General features: G+C 36.0%; 1 protein-coding gene and 1 long non-coding RNA gene across 31 annotated transcripts in view; both read left to right on the forward strand.

The window, feature by feature from the left end:
* Nucleotides 1–20767, forward strand: part of LOC105492120 (SRY-box transcription factor 5) — a 1036234-nt gene that overhangs the window by 725591 nt on the left and 289876 nt on the right. The window lies entirely within an intron of this gene.
* LOC139356502 (uncharacterized) overlaps nucleotides 2076–20767 on the forward strand; it is a 31679-nt gene continuing 12987 nt past the window's right edge. Inside the window, exon 1 of the long non-coding RNA XR_011608458.1 lies at nucleotides 2076–20756. This is a non-coding gene — a long non-coding RNA (uncharacterized lncRNA). The remainder of the gene's footprint in view (nucleotides 20757–20767) is intronic.

Genomic DNA, 20767 nt, shown 5'->3' on the forward strand with positions numbered 1-20767 from the left:
TTTTACTGATTCCTTGAAATTTTCTACGTAGACAATCTTGTTATCTGCAAACAAAGACAATTGTATTTATTCCTTTTCAAGATGTGAACTTTATTTTATTTTTTTTGTCTTCTTGCATTAGCTAAGAGTTCCAGTACAATGTTGAGTAAGTAAGAGTAGTAAGAGGGGACATCCTTGCCTTGTTCTTGATTATAAGGGGGAAAGCATCTAATTCTCACCATTAAGTATGATGTTAGCTGTGGGATTTTTGTAATTTTTTTTTTACCAAGTTGAGAAGGCCCCACTCTATTCCTAGTTTGCTGAGAGTTTTTTTTATAAGTATTTGTTAGAATTTGTCAAATGTTTCTTCTGTATCTATTGATATGATATATGCTTATTTTTCACTATACCATTGATGTGATACGCTTTTCAAATGTTGAACCAGACTTTGCAAACTTGGAATAAATCCTACTAGATTATAATTTATAATTATTTTTATATATTGTTGGATTTGATCAGTTAATATTTTATTAAGGATTTTTACATCTATGTTTATGAGATACAACATTACATTTTATGTAATGTCTTTATCTGTTTTTAGTTGGTAATGCTGGCTTCATAGAATGAGTTAGCAAGTGGTTCCCTCTCATGTTGATTTTTAATTTTCATTTGAGGTGCCTTCAGAGTTCAGGGCTGAGGTCTACCAAGAACCAGCTTTGTGATAGTATGTGTTGTATTTTAAAAGTAGCTTTTGGGGGTTTAGCTTTAGATGATGTTCTCTATGGAAATTTGGTATATGGCCTTGGTATTCCCCCACTGTATCATATTGACTTCTAAGTGGATACGTAGACACTTAATTTGGAAGTGTATGACATGCCAAGCCCAGTGAGTAAGTCCCAAGAGAAAAGAGTGCAGGAGATAGATACCTCCCCCACCTACTTTTCTTAGCAGGAGACATTAAGAAGTACTGGGGGCCAGGCGCAGTGGCTCACATCTGTAATCCCAGCACTCTAAGAGGCCGAGGTAGGCGGATCACCTGATGCTCAAGTGATGCTCAGGATCACCTGAGGTCAGGAGTTTGAGACCAGCCTGGCCAATGTGGTAAAATCCTGTCTCTACTAAAAATACAAAAAAAAAAAAAAAAATATATATATATATATATATAGCTGGGCATGGTGTTGGGCACCTGTAATCCCAGCTGCTTGGGAGGCTGAGGTAGGAGAATCGCTTGAACCACGGAGGTGGAGGTTGCAGCGAGCCAAGATCGTGCCACTGCTCTCCAGCCTGGGCAACAAAGCAAGACTCCGTCTCAAAAAAAAAAAAAAAAAAAAAAAAAAAAAAAAAAAAACTACTGGGAATTAGAAAAGGGTAATATCAAGTAAGAATAACTTGGGTATAAAAGAAGAAATAGAGCAATAGAGCATCCATAGCAGGAAGGGTAGACACAAACAAACGTCACTATTGTATCTGAACATGAGAATGTTTTTATTATTTTATTTCCTACAACAATGTACCTTTTGTACTTTCCTCTCTACAAATATGTTAAAAGCTGAGCTGAGGAGTGACTTGGTAAATAAAGACAAAGAGAAAATACAGAGGTAATATTTATGAAAGATTGGAATATAAATTGCAAAAAGCAAGCATCTAAAAGTGTTAGTTTCAGAAAGGTAATTTTAGCATAAACATAGAACCACTAAGATGCATTTATGTTTACATACACAAGATTCTTTGACGTGTACTTTGAATATACAAAACTATAAATAGACTCAATTTTACTGAGAATTTGCTATGACAAGAATGTTTATTTAATAACTGCGATGATGGGAGAGATGCATCAAGGAGTAATTTATGTATTTGAGTAAGGCAATGATCTAATCATCAAAAAAAGAGACAGTAACAAAGCAAAAATTGTATCATAAAAAAGAATAGTAGAATGTTGACAGAATTTTGTTTTTTTAAATTACAAAGAAAGAAGAATGGGTATTTATATTTAATATAATATATAATATAAACATATATTATATATTATAAATATAAATATATGTTATATATTACATATAAATATAAATATATATAATATAAATATATTTATAAATATATATTATGTATATTATATATATATATGGAGATGTATACGCCTCTTCCAACAACTGGAAAGCTACATTGACTTAAATGACTTCATTAATCAAAGGGTATGATTTGACCTGAGAATAGTCACCAAAACCTTACGTCATCTGAGCATCAGGACAATGACACGACGTACAGCACAAATGTTCCAAAGCTGTGAGATGCACCATAGTATCAGAAAGAATAAAATACTTACGAGTAAATTTAACAAAATAACTAAAAAACGTATACTCTAAAAACTAAATATTTTCATAGCTCTGTAATGGGAACAACATCATGACGATGAGGGAAGCAAAGGTAGAGTGAATGTAACTAAATGTTAAGCTCACAAATATATGCCGCAGAAAAATCTTTTCTTCCCTCAAGCTATTTTTTCCATTGTTTTTCAAAGGCCATTAAAATGAACAGCAGGTTGTGATGAAAATTTCATTAAGCCCCAGCTAAATCATTATGAGGGTGCCATATTCATGTCTTTGCTTCCTTTCATCGAGGGGGGGAAGCGGATTTCAATAGAAAGTCCGTATTATTTCCGACCTTACCCCTGCCAACAGCAAACTAACACAAATTCAGAAGTTAGAAAAGAATAGTGCGCCATACAAAAGGAGGCCACTGAGGTGAAATGGTTACAAAGAAAATTAGATTTGCATATGGGTTGAAGAAAAGACAGCTCTCTTTTATTTTAGCCAGCCTATTTTTCAAGTGATTAATTAAAATATTTTGCAACTTATAAATAGGAGAATAATATATTGATATATTTGGTTTGCATCTTTTTTTTCTATCAGAAATTTTCCCTGTCATTACACAAAAAGCTCTGATTCTTATTTATTCTTATTTATCCAGTGTCACTTTAACTGACTGGAATGCTAAAGTGCATAGTATATTCATGGTTTTAAATATCTGGCCTGTGTTACATAGTTACTTTATATTTTGTAATAACTACGGTCTATCAGTTGGTCTTCAGCTATTAAACCTAACAGTTAAGAGTGATAATGAAATTTAATATGACATTATATGACACATAAAATCCATAATTCCTATATCAAGACATTGAATAAATAATTACGTATTGAAGGGAAATGCATAAAACATATAAATTGCTATATATAAATATATAAATTGTTACCATGTATTAAGTGTATATTATGTGTTAACTACAATATTAAGTAATTTATGTAAAATGCTTCCTTCAGTCTTGATGAAAACCGTGTAACCAGGGCTCCTGTGCATAGCCATTCCAGTTTCAGGGAATACCGTTCACATGATCTCAATATCCTGATTCCTATTATCTCCGTTTCCAGATGAGGCAACTGATAATTAAATATGTTTTAAAGTGACCAAGTCAGGGTCACTTTTCAGCCTAAAGTCAACCTTAGACTAGAATCTATGCCCTTAACCAATACTTACTGCTGTTCCTTCCAATGAGAGATTTTACCAAATAATCATTTACTTTTATCTTTTCACACATGTGTATCTAAATTTTAAATATTGAATAATATATTATCTGAAATATTTAATAGTATTGCGTAATAGTAGTGATTAACAGTTTTCTACTACAGTAAATTTCTTATGCCTCTATAGTGATCAATTTTCCACAAACTTTTAATGGGAGATTAACTCAGTTTTTACTGCTCAAAAATAATGCCTTGGAGGATACCTTAATAAAAAATTCATTTTAGAAAAATGTCTGAGAGCAAAATAATTGTGGAATAATAGGAATTAAAAATTTGAGTGAAACATAGATACATTTTAGGACTCCATTCTCATTTTAGAAAGACAAAGACCAAGACAGAGATACATATGACTGAGCTCACACAGCAGTTGATGCTAACTCTAAAGCAAGAATCCAGTCCATGATTTATGGGTCCAGGTTCCCTTTTTCCCTTTCAGTTACATCATACATTCAGATATTCTTTTTTTGCTTTTTTTTTATATTTTAGAAATAGTGTTACCATCTTAGTTTTAAAGACTATTTCATTACATTCTAACAAACAGAAGGCAACCAACTATGTTAATTTCGCCAATAAGTAAAGGTAGATAAGTATCCATCAATGTTCTGTGTTCTCAACTTCCAGGTGTCCAGGAGTGGTCGTAAATGTAGATCAGCAGTTAAATTGAGGAGTCTGATTTAAACTTGATTTTCATTCAGACTTTAGGCTAATTACAGTTTAGGTGAAAATAATTTTTACCATGACAAGAACCTTAGAAATCTCAATTAAAATAGAATCCTTATAGAAACAAGATTTTAACTGGCTTCTTATTTTAATCTTTCTATATTCATGTCTATGTCACCTTTAGCATCTCTTTGAAATGGTCATTTCAGCTTATACACACAGTTAAGTTTCTTCCTGCTAGAGCCACAGCAAACACAACTCACTTTTCGTTGATTTCCATCCCTTCTGTCTACAAGTCTATCCTTCTTGTCCCCAAGCCTAAACTGCTAAGAAGTAGTATACACGTGCTATTTTCACCTTTTTACCTCTTTAAGAATTGTTATTTGCCTCCATTGTTATCCTCACTCAAATAAAATTGTTCATTTATTTGTCAGTTTTTTCTGCAATGTTAAACTCCTTACCTTTGAAGGAAGTGTAATATTTGCGGAAAGAATGTTTCTACTGCTTCAGTTTTGCCCTCTTGTTGCCTTGGGTAAAGGAGAGGAGAGACCTTAACAAATGTCCAACTCTCCTGCCAGGTATTATGTGTGCTATTTCATGTAATCTTCAAAAGCTCTTAAATTAGTATAAGTTCTTATCTTAAAAGTGAGTAAACAAGACTTTTGATTTGCTCATGTTATTATATGGAGGAACTTGAATTAGAACAAAAGTACTATCAGCTAAAAATTCCTTAGCACTGACTACAAAATCATATGTGATCTGACTCTACCCTATTGTTCCCCTTTAACCTTATTTTCCACCACTCTTCAAAGTACATGTTGTCATGCAGTCTTGTCAAATTGCATGTAGTTCTCTCAACACTCTCTATTTTTAATATTACTGTGCTGTTTCATATGCCATTCCACTGCCTTAAATGTCGTTTCCTATCTTATCTACCTGATGAATTTTTATTCACTTCTTAAGACAGTGATTTCCTCAAACAACCTTGTCAGAATTCGGGTCAGTCAACACTGCTAATGTAACTCATCTCTATAGTTCTTACCACATTATTATTGTTTATTTACATTCTGTCTTCTATAATAGCATGTGATTGTCTAAATAAAGTGTTCTTGATTTCTCTGTGCTTCGCTTTGTAATAATGGGCTTGGGACTTTGGAGGTGTTTGTTTCTCTTAACTATGGATGACTGTCAGCCTACTAATTGACATTTTATAGCCTTGTTAACTCTCCCCTACAAACTGATTAGGTGTCATTTGTCTTTTTAATCAATTTCTGCCTTTCTCTTTTTCAATATATCCTCACACTCTTCTTTTATCTCCTTACCTGTTTGACTCATTTATTCCATCTTCTCCAACCTTCTTCTCATATGTATATCCCTATCCTTATTGAATTTTAAGATCATTTCTTTCCATTTTTTCTGTGACTTAGAGGTTAAAATATTCTCCTAAGTCATAAAGTAAGGTATTTTAATACCCAAGATATAAAACTAAAATACACACATGAAGTGATTTTTACACAAATGAAAATTTTATATTTACATTAATCTTTTAAATGACTTTAATATTGCACACTTCTCTAAGAAGATATGGTAACATTCTCTATGGATTAGTGGCCATAGATAATAATTCTCTTCAATTGCTATAGGTAAAGTGAGAAGTGAATTGGCTTGATTTTTGAAAAATTTTCCAGAATTTAAAGCTATAACTTGTTCTTTAATAGTGTTTCAACATAATGGAGACAAGCACCCTTTTCTAGGTAAATAGAGCTGGTATACAGTTTGTATTTCTTATGATGGGCTCCAGATTGGGGCAATTTTATTATCGAATCTTTCCCTCTATGACCTCTCCTTTCCTAGTTCTTCTTAGGGGATATGGTGAAAGAAATGTAATATTCCTGTTAAGACCTTTCCTGTTCCTTCGAGTCTTCCAAGGTGTCTAACAGCTTCCCTCAGAGGTAGCAGAGTTTCCAGATTCAGGATTCATGAGTTTCTTCAGAGGCTTTATAAATCCTGGAAATAGTTTGCAAAATGATGAAAATAAATGTATTTGTACATTTTTGGGGAGATAATCCATAACTTTGGTTTTCAAATGAATCCACAATATAAAAAGAGTAATTAGACTGTTAGTATTCAGTGTTTGAGTTTCAGTCCTGAGTCTGCCACTGATTACTAAGTGATTATAATTTAACATTTATGTAGTTTAGTCTCTGATCAATTTTGAGGGGATAATTTGCAGATATTTAGCAATATTTGGAAGTATAATTTTATCTATTTTGGTTCTTGAATTTTGCATCATTTGCAGGAAATGCAAATTTTAATTTAAAGTAAGGGGCTTTTTTTTGCTTAAAAGTGAGCTTCTACCTTATAATTCACATTGTAAAAAATTATATTTACTTGCCTTTAATTTGCTATAATAATTGTATTAATGTAATAATTATCTGCCCTCAGTTGGCAATGCTAACTGCCCTACTTTCATCAGAGGATTATTGAAGGAGACAAATGAAGTGATGTATATCAAAGTATTTTGTAAGTTATAAACAACTTGGAATTGTACCAGTTATTGTCACTATTTCACTCTGGCTACCTTGAAACATTGTTACTTTAGATATACCAGAAACATTATATATTTCAATATAATTCTCCTTTACATGTTCTTAATATTATATAGTTAAAATATGCTCCTTTCCAAGCATACTTTTATGTACTGAAACTTTGGGATTCAGAGCTGCAAATATCTGGAAATTTAGGATACGTAGTCAACAACAAGAACAATAACGAACTCAACAGTCATAAAAATCCTGAGACAGGTAGTGACTTTGAAGTTTATATACATTTCCCCAAATAAATATGTAGTTAGGCAGTTGCCTAAATGAGCAATCACTTTCCAAAAATTTTTTTTTCTAAATTGACAGGGATTAAATTGAAACTTGTGACCAGTGTGAAACCAGAAAGGGCAGTTTTAACGTTGGATTTGTGGATTTGTGATATTTCTGTTTCCACAGTAAATGTGAATATGAGCTGAAGACATATAATTGAAGCCCACATTTTCAGTTTCTAAGATTTTAGCTTTCCCTTACGTGGTTTATTTCCCCCAACCCATCACTTTACTTTTTTCTTTTCCTTCCTTTTGTGTGCCTGAGTGTGCGCATGTGCGCACGCGTGTGTGTGTGTGTGTGTGTGTGTGTGTGTGTAGTTCCCCTTTCAGATCCCACATATGCTTGGTTTTATTTAGCATCTGTATCTGTCAGTGTTCTTCCTTCTGAGCATGACGCCTACACCTCCAAAATTGTTTTGCCATGATGAGTGTGCTCCTTGTGTGTGAGAAACTGCATTTATTTGTGAAATTTTTGTTTCTACGAGAACTAGACTTTATCATTATTTAAACAACTAGAACTTTTTCCCTGAACTTCTTCAGAAAATCTTTGCTCACAATTTTATATTTCAAGACCCTAAAGGCATAACTTATTACCAAACTTACCTAGTGTTACTTTACATGAAACAGTTCATTGCCTTTAGTATGGACTTAAAAAAAAGAGTTCTCTTCTGAGAACTAATGCAAATAATGCAATGAGTTTCTAAAGGTATGTATGGAGGCAGACCTCAAGCCTTCACCCTCAGGATCATCTATAGAGTATAGACCATTGTTGGGTAAAGGAAATACCAGGATTTTCATTCATATTCCCCTACCCATCCCTCTCTCCTTTGTACTGTGCAATGCAATACAAATTCTTGGAGGCAAATATCCTAACACACCCACTTAATCCCACCTGTACCATTTGTGGAATTGGATTAGACAGTTTTATGTTTATTCCTGGATGTTTATGAAAAAAAAAACAGTAACATATCCATTGCTCATTATTTATCCTTTCAAAACTAGAAAAAATCAACATTATTGTTTATCTTTTTGATATCTGCATCTGTCACAAAAATAATTCACTTTAATTGATTGCACCTTCTATGATACTTGTGTTTCTTAAAGTATGTTAATGTCCTTTTAATTTTTATTACAAATGTTTTGACCTATAAAACCATTAGATCTTCTAAACAGATAAAAGTTTATTTCCCTGTTTTAAGACTTATTTTATGGGTCTTGAAGAAGGTATTATTAGCAGTATATTTTCATCTGTGGTGTGCTACAGAATTACATGTAATTATTCTGTAGCAAAGGCAGGCCCCTGCTGCAGGATATTTGGCCTTGTGAACATCTCTACAGGCATTGCATGTTTGATGTTTGAGTTGACATTATAAATCACAATGCTTGTTCTTATCATTTAAATGTCTGTTGTTGAGCAGCCCTTTAGAAATTAAACTGAACCATATTACATCAACAGGCAAGTTAAACTGGAGATTCAGATTTACCCGTTAATCTTACCAACTTTTTAATTACTATTTTTATGGGGAAATTGTGGAGATTGGCTTTCTTAAATTCAAAATCCCAAAGCATCCATTAATTGGGCAAAGAAGAGGGCACTTTGAAATTCACTCTTGTTTTAAAATCACATTTGATGGGGTGGGAAAAATAAAAAGTGAACGGATCAGGGGAAAAGCCTAAAGATACTTTAATTGGCACAGGTTTGAGTTGCTTTTGTTTAGTTACTCACTGTCCTTTTGACAAAGTACATGTTGAAGAGGCTTTGTAAGTGCTGTTCCACTGAAGGACAAACAAGGGTACTTTTCAATGGAGCCCTTTTAAGTTTCGTTCCTCACACTCCCGCTGCTGTTGGAGGCTACTCCTAATGCATTGTGGCTATGTGTTCATCTATGCAGTCTGTCACTGAAAAATGTCTCTCTTCTTGTTGAGCAAGCTAGAGTCTAACCTCCAGGCACCCTTTTCAAAAGCACCACTGTATGGAAATCGACACTCATAAAATGATGATAAAGAAAAGAGTTTATTTTTTAAAGGTCAGGACAAGAAGACACCCTCAAATGCTGTAGAGCCTATTTCTTCAGGAATAAGTGTTTTAACTTTAGCACTGAGTTAGCTGAGTTTGAAGCCTGGTAATTTTTCAACACCAAAGTGAAACTTGTTCACTGTCATCTCCTTTTCAAGTGGTATCCATCATAGCAGTTTATTCTGATATTGTTTATTTCATTAGTGTTATAGGAAATTAATTTGTATTTTCCTTAAATACCTCTGGCTTGGATCGTAAAGGCTCAGAGATTGCCCTTGGTGATCTTTTTATATAGCAGGTCCTGGAGCTGAGTTCCAGTGTTGTCTGTACAAGAAAATCATTTGTCCCAGAAAGCTTCTATTTTTCTTTTCAACTAGAGCTTGTACTTTTGCTAATAAAATGTAATGATATTTAAGAGTACAGCCTTCATTTTCTTCATCTTGTCTTAATAATCAAGAATCATTCTTTTCTTATTTGGCTATTTGACTCAATAAAAAGGAATGTATTTGATTCCTGCTCATACATTAGTCTGTCTACTAACAGAACTATATAAGTCATTCCAAACCTCTCTTTACCCAAGCATTTCTAGTACTTTCTAAGCCCCTCAGATAAATGGTGTACTCGTTTTCTTATCCTTCACTGAAACTAGCAGTTCTAGACTTTCAGTTTCAATTCATAGATCACTTAAAGAAGACCCATTGACCCAGACTCTACATTTACAAATAAACATGAGGAGAATGTGCCAGTCTCTCTTGTTGCTTATGTGCCACAGCTTTTGGGGATATCATTTATTCGAGAGTGAAGAGCCAGCCACCTGTTTCTGAGGCCTCTTTTCCCTCCCATTAAAGGTCCAGGCCCTTGCTGAATAGTAACACTCTAATCTGGGCAGCGTACATAGCATTTTTTCTGAAACGGATTTGTCAAGACTAGCTGGAGGATTTTGTGTGTCTGTGCGTGCATGTGTGTTTTTCACTCAGTTACCCTTGAGGCACTTGTCAGGACCGTGCATATTAAAATTAATCAGACCTCCTAGGCCTGTGTGGCTGTATGTTTAACATGAAGAAGTGGATATCAAGCATTTGCCCTAATTAAATAGGCCTGCTTGGGTTGGTTCTAGTGGATGCTTGGTCTTTTCTTTTTAAATAGGAGTTGCTTATGGGAAAGGCATGGACAGCACTAGAGTCAGTGGAGAGCTCACTCAGAATTTCCTTTGCCACCTGCTCCCAGAGTTCTGACACCTCAAGGACTCCCAGTGTACCCGTCTGAACTACTCTTGATGTTGAGGACAAATATGGCCAGCATTGTGAAGGAGCAACGAGGCTAGGGCAGAACAGGATGAGCATATGACCTGGGCATTTTGGATGATTAAGATAGCCCATCTTACATTTTGATAATCTTCGAAAACCAGATTGTGCTCCTTGCTCTCATTTTTTTGGATGACCAACTTTGGAGGCTTAGGAGAAGATCTTGTTTGAAATTAAGAATAAGTGCTTTTCTTTTTTTTTTTGATGTCCTGAATTTGAAAAGCAACTTTTATTCATCTATCTTTTACATTAATTATTTCCAAGCTCATTCATTTACACATTATATAGAAGTCATGTATGAGATAATAAGTGCATATATATGACTTTACTTCTACTCTGATTGTTTTTGGGCTGTCACAGGACATTTAAACACAAAGTTTTATGAGTATAAGCTCAGAATACTGAAAATGGCACAGACTGACACAACACAATATTTTTCTCATTTGTGTATTAAATGTCATGAATAAGGTAAATTCTAAAGCACTGACCTCTGAGTTTGTGCAGTTTATTCCCAATTCATGTGTATTATTTACACTCTTCTTGTATTTTTAAAATGATATAGAAAAATATATTTAGAATTTTATAATTACATCTGAGTTTTATACACATACATGTGCACACATGCACACACATACACACACAGTCATGCATCATTTAACAATGTGAATACATTCTGAGAAATGTGTCCTTAGGTGATTTTGCCCTTGTGCAAACATCATGGAGTTCACGTACACATGACTAGATGGTGTAGCCTATTGCCCCTAGGCTACAAGCCTGTACAGCATGTTACTGAACTGAATACGGTAGGCAATTGTAACACAAAAGTAAGTATTTGTGTATCTAAACATAAAAAGGTACGGTAGAAATACAGTATTATAATCTATGGGACCCCTGCTGTATACGTGGTCTGTCATTGACATTAATGTTGTTATGCGGAGAATAACTGTATATGGAATAACTCATAGAACCCACATTAGAAACCATTTGAAAAATAAAGTAATGAAGAATTCCTAAATGTTGAAGAGTTGAGATGATAGTTCAGTTGATCTCTGAATAACCACAGCCAGTAATCTGGTGAAATATTGCTCCGGCAGGACCTGGTACCTAAAATTGATTTGCTCCTTCCCAAATTGAAAGAGTTAGACAATTTTTTATAAAAACTATTTTTTTTTCAGCTTCTTCTCCATTTCTTTCCATCACATTTAATATTTTAAAGGATCCATCTATTAACCTATATCCTCTCTCTTTTATGTGGGCATGCAGCTCACATGTAGAGAACTGTATCCACAGTGCCAAGCAACTGTCTGGTACCTGACAGCAACGTGGAAACCCCTCCTCTGTTCACTTAGTTGCTGCTGGTTATTTATTAACACAATGCAGACTGTTCAGTGTGGGTGTATATGAAATAGAAAGAAAAATAAAGGCCCTGAACAAGTAAATACATCTTTCATCAATTCTTTTGTTTGGTGTGTTTACTGTGTGCTATTCTTGGTCAATAGAAGTTGTTTGACAGTTCTGCAAAGGGGTAAGGAACTTTCCTTGAACTTTATCCTTTTGTTTGTCTCTGTAGAAAAAGTTTTCTATTTACCATTCTCTTTTGATTGTAAATTCTCTATGTAAAATAATTTTTGAAGTTTTTATTGCTATTAATATGACAAATACAGGTGATTATGAAACATGATAGACAGTTTAATTTGAAATGGACAGTTAAGAGACTAGAATTTCAAGATAGTCTTTATATGTAAACCTTTTACTTAGAAACCGATAAGGAGATATCTTACAAATCACCTTTTTAATCTCCTTCTAAGAAATGTACCCTTTGTTCTCAGGCCTTATGTAAGCTCCACTGAAATATTGAGTCTTGATTTAATTATTATTTCAGTTGTCTCCTCCCCACACATTAATATAATATCAATGTAGAGCTCATTGCATGGTATAATTACTGAAGAGATCAGTAGCTGCAGAAGCACACAGTAATTGAGCACGTCTGTTTATTATAACAGGACAGTGCTCCTATTATGGTATTTACTGTGTTAATAGATAAGAATTGATTCGCTGTTTCACAGGAATTAAATCTCTGTTGCTTAGACCTTTCTTGTCTGAGAAGTTATGCTTTGTTTGTAAAAATTTGCCTGAGAGGTTTACATAGCACAGTGTGACATTAGTCATGTAGAAGACTTGGGAGCAGAAAGCCATATAAATGAACAAAATGCACCCTCTCCCCTTTGGGGTTCTGTTTTCCTTCTCTACTTTTTCTTTTTTTAAGTCCTAATTTTCTTGCATCCAGGACTTTAGGATTTTTCATTAATGTCAAGATACCATGTCTTAGTGAACACATAAATGGGGAGGTTGCCATATTGGGAACAGTGCAGTATAAATAAGGGAGGTCAGTTCTCAGTCCTTATATAGTATAGCTCTCCAGCTTTCAGGGAGAGAAAAGCATCCTGTATCCAAGTAAATGGGATAGGAATTAGATGTGTTTGCTCATGTTTTACCTTCTCATTGCTTAAGTTTTGAAGGAGAACTATAGGCATTATTTTTCTGCACTGCAATAGGACAAACCGTTGTTGCTTTACTTATTCTTTTCTCCTTTGGTGGCATGGAAATCATGAGAAATGAAACAGTGTAACTCAAGATAAGTTGAAATTGTTCAGTTGCTTTAACACAGCTTTTTCACTCACAGGATTACAATTAGGAGTTAATAAAGAATATTAGTTAAGTAAAAAGGAATAGTAAATCTTAGAGTTCTTAATTTTTTTGCCAGAATTTTTTCCTTTGCTTTTTAAATTAAAACGATTTGAATAAAAAATCATTTGGTCAGTTTTAAAGTATACATATTATATAGATATTTATACACTATACCTTTTGAAATGTTCTATCTAAATTGCAAACAATATGAAACCTTCTAAAATATTATCTATTTGTTGTTTTGGAAACATAAAGTAGTATTAAATCTTTCTCTGTCCTATATCTGTTTCTATATCTATATTAATACTATCAACAGGATAAAATTTTGCCAACTCTGTTGGATCTCCAAAATTTTTCTGAATAAATACACACATACAAACACATACATATAAAATAAAAATAATAGGGGCCCCCAGACAAGATGGCGGAATAGGAATATCTCCCGTCTGCAGCTCCCATCGAGACCAAGGCAGAAGGTAATTGATTTCTGCATTTCCAACTGAGGTACCCGGTTCATCTCAGTGGGACTGGTTAGACAGTGGGTGCAGCCCACGGAGGGTGACCAGAAGCAGGGCAGGGCATTGCCTCACCCAGGAATCGCAAGGTGTCAGGGAACTCCCTTTCCTAGCCAAGGGAAGCCGTGAGGGACTGTGCCCTGAGGGACAGTGCCCTCCGGTCCAGATACTATGCTTTTCCCATGGTCTTTGCAAACCGCAGACCAGGAGATTCCCTCGGGTGCCTACACCACCAGGGCCCTGGGTTTCAAGCACAAAGCTGGATGGCTGTTTGGGCAGAAACTGGGCTAACTTTTTCCGTATCCCAGTGGCACATGGAATGCCAGAGAGACAGAACCATTCGCTCCCCTGGAAAGGGGGCTGAAGCTAGGCAGCCAAGTGGTCTAGCTCAGCAGATGTCACCCCCATGGAGCCCAGCAAGCTAAGATCCACTGGCTTGAAATTCTTACTGTCAGCACAGCAGTCTGAAGTCAACCTGGGACACTTGAGCTTGGTTGGGGGAGGGGCATCCGCCATAACTGAGGCTTGAGTAGGCGGTTTTCCCCCTCACAGTTTAAACAAAACTGCCGGGAAGTTCAGACTGGGCAGATCCCACCACAGCTCGGCAAAGCTGCTGTAGCCAGACCCTCCTCTCTGGGCAGGGCATCTCTGAAAGAAAGGCAGCAGGCCCAGCCAGGGGCTTATATATGAAACTCCCCACTCCCTGGGACTGAGCACCTGGGAGAAGGGGCGGCTGTGAGCACAGCTTCAGCAGACTTAAATGTTCCTGCCTGCAGGCTCTGAAGAGAGCAGTGGATCTCCCAGCAGACTGTCTCCTCAAGTGGGTCCCTGACCCCTGTGCCTCCTGACAGGGAGACACCTACCAGCAGGGGTCAACAGACACCTCGTACAGGAGAGATCTGGCTGGCATCCGGCGGGTGCCCCTCTGGTATGAGGCCTCCAGAGGAAGGAGTAAGCAGCAGTCTTTGCTGTTCTAGAGCCTCAGCTGGTGATATCCAGGCAAACAGGGTCTGGAGTGGACCCCCAGCAAATTCCAGCAGACCTGCATAAGAGGGGCTTGACTGTTAGAGGGGAAACTAATGAACAGAAAGCAATAACATCAACAAAAAGGACAAGCATGCACAAACTCCATCTGAAGGTCACCAACATCAAAGACCAAAGGTAGATAAATCTACAAAGATGAGGAAAAACTAACTCAAAAAGACTGAAAATTCCAAAAACTAGAATGACTCTTCTCCTCCAAAGGATCACAACTCCTCACCAGTAAGGGACCAAAACTGGATGGAGAATGAGTTTGACGAATTGACAAATGTAGGCTTCAGAAGGTGGGTAATAACAAACTCCTCCAAACTAAAGGAGCACGTTCTAACCCACTGCAAGGAAACTAAGAACTTTGAAAAAAGATTAGACAAATTGCTAACTAGAATAACCAGTGTAGAGAAGAACATAAATGAGGTGATGGAGCTGAAAAACATAGCACAAGAACTTTGTGAAGCATATGCAAGTATCAATAGCTGAATCAATCAAGCGAAAGAAAGGATATCAGAGATTGAAGATCAACTTAATGAAATAAAGCGAGAAGACAAGATTAGAGAAAAATGAATGAAATGGAATGAACAAAGCCTCCAAGAAACATGGGACTATGTGAAAAGACCAAACCTACGTTTGATTGGTGTACCTGAAAGTGACGGGGAGAATAGGACATAATTGGAAAACACACTTCAGGATATTATCCAGGAGAACTTCCCCAACCTAGCAAGGCAGACCAACATTCAAATTCAGGAAATAGAACACCACAAAGATATTGCACTAGAAGAGCAACCCCAAGACACATAATCATCAGATTCACCAAGGTTGAAATGAAGGAAAAAATGTTAAGGGCAACCAGAGAGAAAGGTCGGGTTACCCTCAAAGGGAAGCCCATCAAACTAACAGTGGATCTCTCTGCAGAAACCCTACAAGCCAGAATACAGTGGGGGCCAATATTCAACATTCTTAAAGAAAAGAATTTTCAACCCAGAATTTCATATCCAGTCAAAGTAAGCTTCATAAGTGAAGGAGAAATAAAATCCTTTACAGAGAAGCAAATGCTGAGAAATTTTGTCACCACCAGGCCTGCCTTACAAGAGGTCCTGAGGGAAGCACTAAATATGGAAAGGAAAAACAGGTACCAGCCACTGCAAAAACAAACCAAAATGTAAAGATCTTCAACACTATGAAGAAACTGCATCAAACAATGGGCAGAATAACCAACTAGCATCATAATGACAGGATCAAATTCACACATAACAGTATTAACCTTAAATGTAAATGGGCTAAATGCCCCAATTAAAAGGCACAGACTGGCAAATTGGATAAAGACTCAAGACCCATCAGGGTGCTGTATTTGGGAGACCCACCTCATGTGCAAAGACACACGTAGGCTCAAAATAATGGGATGGAGGAAGATTTACAAAGCAAGTGGAAAGCAAAAAAAAGCAGTCCTAATCTCTGATAAAAACAGACTTTAAATCAACAAAGATCAAAAAAGGCAAAGAAAGGTACTATATAATGGTAAAGGGCTCAATGCAACAAGAAGAGTTAACTATTCTAAATACATGGGCACCCAATACAGGAGCACCCAGATTCATAAAGCAAATTAGAGACCTACAAAGAGACTTAGACTCCAACACAATAATAGTGGGAGACTTTAGCACCCCACTGTCAATATTAGATAACAAGACAGAAAATTAACAAGGATATTCAGGAGTTGAACTTAGATCTAGACCAAGTAGACCTAATAGACAGCTACAGAACTCTCCACCCCAAATCAACAGAATATATATTCTTTTCAGCACTTCATAACATGTATTCTAAAATCAACCACATAATTGGAAGTAAAACACTCCTCAGCAAATGCTAAAAATGGAAATCATAACAGTCTCTTAGACCACAGTACAATCAAATTAGAACTCAGGATTAAGAAACTCACTCAAAACCTCACAACTACATGGAAACTGAACAACCTGCTCCTGAATGACTACTGGGTAAATGAGGAAATTAAGGCAGAAATAAATAAGTTATTTGAAACCAAGGAGAACTAAGACACAATGTACCAGAATCTCTGGGACACAGCTAAAGCAAGTATTTAGAGGGAAACTTATAGCACTAAATGCCCACAGGATGAAGTGGGAAAGATCTGAAGTCGAGAACCTAACATCACAATTAAAAGAACTAGAGAAGCAAGAGCAAACAAATTCAAAAGCTAGCAGAAGACAAGAAATAACTAAGTTCAGAGCAGAACTGAAGGAGATAGAGATACAAAAAAACCCTTCAAAAAATCAGTGAATCCAGGAGCTGATTTTTTGAAAAGATTAACAAAATAGATAGACTGCTAGCCAGACTAATAAAGAAGAAAAGAGAGAAGAATCAAATAGACACAGTAAAAAATGATAAAGGGGGTATCACCACTGATCCCACAGAAATACAAACTACCATCAGAGAAGAGTTTAAACACCTCTATGGAAATAAACTAGAAAATCTAGAAGAAATGGATAAATTTCTGGACACATACACCCTCCTAAGACTAAACCAGGAAGAAGTCAAATCCCTGAATAGACCAATAACAACACACATAGCAAAAAATGAAAATTTCAAACCAATATCCCTGATGAACATCAATGCAAAAATCCTCCATAAAATACTGGCAAACTGAATCCAGCAGCACACTAAAAAGCTTATCCACACGATCAAGCTGGCTTCATCCATCACATAAACAGAACCAACGACAAAAACTATAGGATTATCTCAAGAGATGCAGAAAAGGCCTTCGATAAAATTCAATACCCCTTCATGCTAAAACACTCAATAAACTCGGTATTGATGGAACATATCACAAAATAATAAGAGCTATTTATGACAAACCCACAGCCAATATCATATTGAATGGGCAAAAGCTGGAAACATTCCCTTTGAAAACCAGCACAAGACAAGGATGCCCTCTCTCACCACTCCTATTCAACATAGAGTTGGAAGTTCTGGCCAGGGCTGTCAGGCAAGAGAAAGAAATAAAGTGTATTCAAATAAGAAGAGAGGAAGTCAAATTATCTCTGTTTGCAGATTACATGATTGTATATTTAGAAAACCCCTTCATCGCAGCCCCAAAACTCCTTAAACTGATAAGCAACTTCATTGAAGTCTCAGGATACAAAATTAATGTTCCAAAATCACAAGCATTCCTATAAATCAATAATAGACAAAGAGAGAGCCACATTATGAGCAAATTCCCATTCACAATTGCTACAAAGGGAATATAATTTACAAGGGATGTGAAGGACCTCTTCAAGGAGAAACCACTGCTCAAGGAAATAAGAGAGGACACAAACAAATGGAAAAACATTCTATGCTCATGGATAGGAAGAATCAATATTGTGAAAATGGCCATACTGCCCAAAATAACTTATAGATTCAATGCTATTTCCATCAAGCTACCATTGACTTTCTTCACAGAATTAGAAAAAACTACTTCAAATTTCATACGGAACCCATAAAGAGCCTGTGTAGCCAAGACAGTCCTAAGCAAAAAGAGCAAAGCTGGAGGCATCCACTATTTGACTTCGGACTATACTACAAGGCTATAGTAACCAAAACACCACGGTACTGGTACGAAAACAGATATATAGACCAATGGAACAGAACAGAGGCCTCAAAAATAACACCACACATCTACAGACATCTGATCTTTTGACAAACCTGACAAAAACAAGCAATGGGGAAAGTATTCCCTATTTAATAAATGGTGTTGGGAAAACTGGCTAGCCATATGCAGAAAATTGAAATTGGACCCCTTCCCTACACTTTATACAAAAATTAACTCAAGATGGATTAAAGATTTAAACCTAAGACCTGGAACCATTAAAACTCTAGAAGAAAACCTAGGCAATACCATTCAGGACATAGGCATGGGCAAGAATTTCATGACTGAAACACCAAAAGCTATTGCAACGAAAGCCAAAATTGACAAATGGGATCTAATTAAACTAAAGAGCTTCTGCACAGCAAAAGAAACTATCATCAAAGTGAACAGGCAACCTACAGAATGGGAGAAAATTTTTGCAATCTATCTGTCTGACAAAGGGCTAATATCCAGAATGTACAAGGAACTTAAACAAATTTACAACATCAAACAACTCCATCAAAAAGTGGGTGAAGGATATGAACAGACACTTTGAAAAGAAGACATTTATGCAGCCAAGAAACATATGAAAAAATGCTCATCATCACTGGTCATTAGAGAAATGCAAAGCAAAACCACAATGAGATACCATCTCACACCAATTTTAATGGTGATCATTAAAAAGTCAGGAAACATGCTGCAGAGGATGTGGAGAAATAGGAAGGCTTTTACACTGTTAGTGGGAGTATAAATTAGTTCAACCATTGTGGAAGACAATGTGGCAATCCCTCAAGGATCTAGAAATAGAAATACCATTTGACCCAGCAATCCCATTACTGGGTATATACTCAAAGGATTATAAATCATTCTACTATAAAGACACATGCACACATATGTTTATTGCAGCACTATTCACAATAGCAAAGACTTGGAACCAACCCACATGCCCATCAATGTTAGACTGGATAAAGAAAATGTGGCACATATACACCATGGAATGCTATGCAGCCGTAAAAACAAAATGAGTTTGTGTCCTTTTCGGGGATATGGATGATACTGGAAACCATCATTCTCAGCAAACTAACACAGGAACAGAAAACCAAAGACCGCATGTTCTCACTCATAAGAGGGAGTTGAACAATGAGAACACATGGACACGGGGAGGGGAACATCACACAGCAGGGCCTGTCAGGGGGAGTGGGGGCTAGGGGAGGGATAGCATCAGGAGAAATACCTAATGTAGATGACGGGTTGATGGATGTGGCAAACCACCATAGCACATGTATACCTATGTAACAAACATGCACATTCTGTACACGTATCCCAGAACTTACAGTATAATAAAAAAAAAATTTACAGTTACATTTGGAGAGCATTTTTATCAATCTTAATCTCTAAACTAAACCTATTTTCCTAGAACAAGTTTTTACACAAAGTACAGTCAAGTGCCACATGACATTTCATTCAACAACAGGCCACATGGATGACAATGGCCCCATAAAATTATAATGGAACTAAAAAATGCCTTTTGCCTAGTGACACAGTAGCTGTTGTAAGGTCATAACACAACACGTTATTCACAAGTTTGTGGTGACGCTACTGTAAGCAGACGCTGTGCTGTCAGTCATTTGGAAGTATAGCACATACAGTGATGTACAGTACATAATACTTGATAATAACTATGTTACTGATTTATATATTTACTATTCCATCATTTTTATAGTTGTTTTGAGTATACTCCTACTTCTTAAAGTCAGGTGACTGTAAAACAACCTCAGGCATATTTTTCAGAAATATTCCAGAAGAAGGCATCATTATCATAGGAGATCACAGGGGGAACTTATAGCCCCTGAAGACCTTCCAGTGAGACAAGATGCTGAGGTGGCAGATGGTGGTATGGATGATCCTGACCCTCTCTAGTCCCTGTGTGTTTGTTTCTTAGTGTCTAACAAAAACATATAAAAAGTTTTGAAAAATTAAAAATTTAAGAATAGAAAAATAGCCCACAGAATATGGATATAAGGAAAGAAGATGTTTTTGTATAGCTGTATGATGTGTCTGTTTTACACGGTGTTATTACAGCAGTCCAAAAGTTAAATTTGTTTCATTTAAATTAATTATAAAACTAATTTAAAAGCTTGTAAAGTAAAAGAATTATAGTAAGCTAAGGTTAATTTATTATTGAAGAAAAATATTTTTCATAAATCTAATTGAGCCTAAGAATCCAGTGTTTATAAAGTCTACTGTAGTGAACAGTACTGTCCCAGCCCTTCACATTCACCTGCCACTCACTGACTCACCCAGAGCAACTTCCAGTCCTGCAAGCTCCATTCATAATAAGTGCCCTATATGTGTGTATCACTTTTTATCTATCATGCCTCGTTTCTACTGTATCTTTTCTGTATTTAAATGTGTTTAGATACACAAATACTTACCGTCGTGTTACAGTTGCATACGGTATTCAGCACAGTAACATGCTGTACAGGTTGGTACCCTAGAA

Source organism: Macaca nemestrina, chromosome 10, assembly GCF_043159975.1.
Source record: "Macaca nemestrina isolate mMacNem1 chromosome 10, mMacNem.hap1, whole genome shotgun sequence".
Lineage (NCBI taxonomy): Eukaryota > Metazoa > Chordata > Mammalia > Primates > Cercopithecidae > Macaca > Macaca nemestrina.